The sequence below is a fragment of the Pinus tabuliformis genome, chromosome 1_2 (assembly GCF_031772625.1).
Source record: "Pinus tabuliformis cultivar Carrire ecotype Pingquan chromosome 1_2, CPIR1, whole genome shotgun sequence".
Classification (NCBI taxonomy): Eukaryota; Viridiplantae; Streptophyta; class Pinopsida; order Pinales; family Pinaceae; genus Pinus; species Pinus tabuliformis.
The window spans coordinates 662,945,479-662,950,798 of NC_142298.1; the positions used below are offsets into that span (position 1 = coordinate 662,945,479).

A 5,320-nucleotide genomic window follows, 5' to 3' on the forward strand; every position below is an offset into this window, starting at 1 on the left:
ACAGTTACTAGTTCAAAGGGAATTAGGAGAAAAAAGGGCAAATTGGGTCACAACATTACAAGAATATGACTTGGAAATTAAACTAGCAAAGATTGTCAAAGGCCAAGGTTTTTGTAGGTTGTTAGTAGGAGCTTCTAATATTCAGGAACATGAAGGTACAAACGATACCGAAGAAATCAATCAGATAAGTACCACTAATCTTGAATCCCAATATGCAGATTTCATATTCTATTTAAAAAATGGATATGCTCCTTCTAATCTTTCCTATAAAAACAAGCATGCCATAAGATTGAAAGCAAAAAACTTCATGATTGTTGATGATGTGTTGTTTAGATGAAATTATGATTCAATTTTGTTAAGATGTTGTTAAACACACATGGGCAGCAGAGGAATATGAAAGATAAAACTTGAGAGTACAATTTTTATTAACAATTGGTATACATTTATAGTACATATTGTGGCTGTTGGGTTCCACATCCCAAGGTCTCTTGGACTACTTTTGTCTATTCGGCTTCCACACTAACCCATTGAGAATTAGGTGTCCAACATTCCCCCCCCAATCTGAAGGGTTATGTATGAGTCCAAGAAGAGAGTTGTAATACAAAATGTGCGAAAATGCATGGCAGCACTAGATTGAATGTGCTCTCTGAAATGTTGGTATAAAGGGTGGTGGTTTACGGATGACCACCAACACTGGAACGCTTAGTGCAGTTCCCGGAACTCTTCCAAAACTGGCAAGAAGTTGAAGTCTTCTGCTAGAGGAAGTGCTCCTATTGTTTTGAAGAGGGAAACCTTGAACCATGAAAGGGAGGTCTCACCCCGCATAAAAGGGAGAACTTCAACCTGAAAAGGGAAGTCTCAACCTGTGATGGTTTAAGGATGATCAACAACTCTGGAATGCTTAATGCAATTCCTAGAATTCTTCCAAACTGACAAGACGCTGGAGTCTTCTGCTAGAGGAAGTGTTCTCAATTTTGTTCCTGGAATTCTTCCGAAGCTGGCAAGAAGCTGAAGTCTTCTGCTAGAGGAAGTGTCCCAGATTACCGACTGAAGGCATGCTTAGGGGCATCTTTGTTTCTGGCTAAAACTCTGAATTTAGTATGGCAGGTTGTGGCTCAGGCTCGCTTGATGTGACTTTGAAGCCTGTAGATGACCATCATTTCCCCCCTCTCAGATACAAGGTGAGATGATGGAGAAAATCAACTGCAAGACTGTTCAATACTCTGGAACAAGTTCTGACATGTGTTTGGAATATCTTCTTGGCTGTTGATGCCCATTGCCAAGAAGCGATCCATCCAAGATGAATCTTTGTTCTTGCAGGACGTTTATTTTTTAAGCATCTGCGTGAAGAATGGGTGGTCTTATGACAATGCTTACATGGATGAAGATCAAAACAATGATCTTTCAAATGGCCAACTCGGTCATAGTGTTGGCATTTCACAATTTGTTGTTGTTGTTGTTGCTGTGGAAGAGGAGCAGAATCTGGAACAACTGGATGTGAACTGTCATGAATGAATCCAACACTCTGAAACTGAATGGGCTTTGAGTAGGCTGGTATACGAAAGGACAAGTCCTTGTCATATCCAAGACCGGTTTTGTGCTTGTTGCGGAGAAGCTGTTCCCAAGGTCGTATGATGGGCTTGGGAAGTGCAGACTGAGTTTCTGCATCTGCATGTACAATTGCTGCTTTATTGGGTACTAAATCTGAACCAACTGTAACATTATTGACTTGCTTTTGATGGGTTGCAGTCTCAATGTTCTGAACAGAAACATGTTCGGAATGATGACTCCTCTGTTTTAATTCTTCTTGCTATAGCTGGGTGTCAAGCTGCAAAAAATCAATTTTCTCTTGTGCATTTTGTAGACAGACCTGAATGTCTGTGAGAGAAACTTTGTTGACTTTTAATGTATCATGATTAGTAGACAATATCAGAGTTTTGAGGAACTCTAATACTTCATTGATTCTGGCCATTTTTTTTTAATGTCTGATTTATACCTTAAAAACTTATCACAGCTACTAATCAATGCAAAAAATTAATACCCACTCACAGTACACAAAAATATCCTTTATAAATGTGCAGTAAATGAATCAAGGAATCAATGCATATATATGTAGAAAAAGACTATAATGTGTTTTAATGCCACAACTGGGGCAGCAACAATTGCAAACTTGCTTGGATCCTTCAAATACTCCACTTTTGAATCAGAAATGATGGTTAACAAAACTTCAACAATTATAACACCATGTCATGGACAGGACTTGAATGCTCATACGCTTTGACTGGGGTACGAATCAATATTCTCTGATCTTGCCACTCTCTCACAATGAAGATAAGCAATGAGAGTAAATTCTAGCAAGGACTTTCAGACCCAAAACGCTACTCCAACACTTGCTCAGGTCATAGGCATTGGAATGAGTCTTTAGCATGCTGAAACAACAATGATAGACCTCCTTACATATCCAAGTACTTAACGAACTGTACAATGCTGGTCCTCTAGCTTATATTAGTCAACAGTACAGTGTTTCGTGGCCCCCACAATGTCAGAATAAAATCCACGCAGAAGGGTATCACAGCTATGTCCAGCAGAGGTGGTGCATTTGACACACGTTCCAATTGATACTCACGGGCTGCACCAAGTTTGGTTATCTAGCGTCCACGCACAAGAGTAGATGATTTTTTCTTGCCTCGGCGTCCCATCTTTAACCTGAGGCGATGATACAATCAGAAAAATTCCAATTTACGAGCGATGTTTCCAGTGTTGGAATGCTGTGTTACCCCACAATCTTCATTGCTACAAAATCAAGCATGGAGATTACTGAAAAAGTGCAGCAGAGCCGAGGGAGTAGCAGGAGGAAGGGGGGATTTATGATTGAGAAGTGGGTGAATATAAAGAGAAGGAATGGATTTAAAAAAAAGGGAATCTGACAGCGGGGTTGTCAAAACGACCGACGCGTAGCCACGGGATGCATTAACCGAGAGACATAGAGGGCTTGACTCTTGCACAAGAGTAGGCCCCACATCCAACAGAAAATATACGGCTTGGGAACAATAGAAGATAGGCCCCATAGATGTACATTCAACTTATTCTCTCACATGCAGTCCATAGATAACACAGAAACCGTTCAACAGTTGGAATAACCCATAGCTATAGCCAGGTGCTCGAGCTGCTCTTTCCAAGAGGAAAATCGAATAATTTCCTTTCACAGTTCAATTACCACAATGAGAATAGTGCTCTCCAGAATCAATCAACTTCCCTTCCAAATCCACTGTCCCGTAAATGAAATAGAAAAAATCAAATCCCAAAACTGACTTGCCAGACTGTACGAAATTAAAATTTAAATGTCAAGCATGCGTTTACAAATTCAAATTGAAACACTCTGCAGGGGCGCAATATCTATGATGGATATTGCCAGCTAGACATTCAGTTCTCTAACCTTACAGAGTTACAAGTGAACTATAATAATGAAAGAACCAGAGACTTCACAAACCCGTCATTGCCTTCTGAGTAGAAACATCGATTACTAGCTTAGTCTTTTGGAGAGGCTGGAGGCATGTATGGAATCCAACCAGTGTCATTACATCAGTAAACTCAATACAGATGCCTGTTGCCAATGCATCTGCAATTATGGAAGCCTTTGGAGGTGTCCTACCACAAGGAGTAATGGGTAATAATGATAGATGCACTGTTCTGGTTGCCAACTTAAACCCCGAGAAAATAGATGAAGATAAGCTTTTCAATTTGTTCTCCATCTACGGAAATATATTACGCATTAAGTTACTCCGGAACAAGCCTGATCATGCCCTGATCTAGATGGCAGATGGTTTACAAGCAGAATTGGCTATCAATTTTTTTTTGAAGGGAGCTTTGCTATTCGGAAAACGATTGGAATTTAGGGATTTCAGAGATCTGTGGCTTGAATCTTTTGAATCATTGATCGGAGAATCCACAATTTTAATTATATTAATAATAATATAATTAATATAATTAATATTAATAATATATTAAATTAATTTTTCCCTAGTTTCAAAATTAATTTCATTTTAGTAAAAAAATTTCTTAGGTTAAAAATCAATTCCTTATTAGAATTAATATTTCCCTAGGTTAAAATTAATTTCATGTTAGAATTAATAATATATATATTAAAACAAATTAATTTTTAAAAACATATTAATTAATCAAATTAAGATTATATATATAATATTAATAAATTAATATATTAAAATAAAAATTAATAAAATTATAGCCGACAGTTTGTTATTCCAATGTTTTATCCTCATCACTATTTATGATTATTTCTTCGTTGCTCTTCTGTCATCATCATTCTCATATCCTGAAGATGGATCCCATTTGGGATTTGAAACATTGGTACAAAAATGTTAGAACTGTGGATTCTCCGGTCAATGATTCAAAAGATTGGAATTTAACTTTTCAAAACATCCACAGATACACCCATCTTCAGACTTTATTGACTACTCAGGCTCTAAATTGAACCGTTTTAACCGTAATATGGCAAAGAATTACCGGTATTGTGTTCTCCAAACCTAGTCGCTCTTGTCCCGCTCTTTTATTCCTAAATCTTCGTTGAATTCTAGTGGACAATGTTGCTTATGTTCACCTCACATGAGGCATCGTGAAGATGCCATTTCCATTCACATTCCTAGCTTGATCATTTCCTTCTCACGCCATTAAATTATCTCATCAGTTTCTTGTCATCATGGGATCGCTGGAGAGGCCTTCAAGGTCATTCACAATTTGGGAACCGTTTCACCTTGCAAACGTAAATCTAATGTCAGATTACAGGACCAACGTGTATACAACGTTCAAAAAAATGCAGAGAATGCTGCTACCAAGTCGGGGAGGTCAGTTTTGCAATATGGGCAGAAAATAGGAGTTACAGGAGAATCTAAAACGTCTATGAGGCCAGCGGCGTGAAGAGGGCAGTGTATGGAGGCTAGCCGCGTATATGGAAGCCCAACAGTCCAAATTCATAGTCTTAGCACAATTCGAGCAGCGTAGCAGAGTAGCGTAGTAGGACTATGTCAGAGGAGCGAGGGAGGTTATAAAATTGGCAGAAAAATCCATGACAAACTGACATTCTTCTGAAGAAAATAATACCATGTCAGAGAATAATGGTAAATCGCAGCACTATTATACCGTGACACCAGTACGTAGACGTTGATAGGCCGCATGTAGGAATACATTGCCTAGTTGTAGATCTGATGTGCTCAGCTAATAAAATAAATGGTCAGGTAATGAGGACTAGGCCAACACTGTTCAAGGTAGCTCAGACCAGTTGCGCAGGGAATAACAACATGCC

General features: G+C 38.6%; 1 pseudogene; it reads left to right on the plus strand.

The window, feature by feature from the left end:
* Positions 1 to 3,373: 3,373 nt before the first annotated feature.
* LOC149207432 (polypyrimidine tract-binding protein homolog 3 pseudogene) lies at positions 3,374 to 4,935 on the plus strand (annotated as a pseudogene).
* The last annotated feature ends 385 nt before the right edge of the window (positions 4,936 to 5,320 follow it).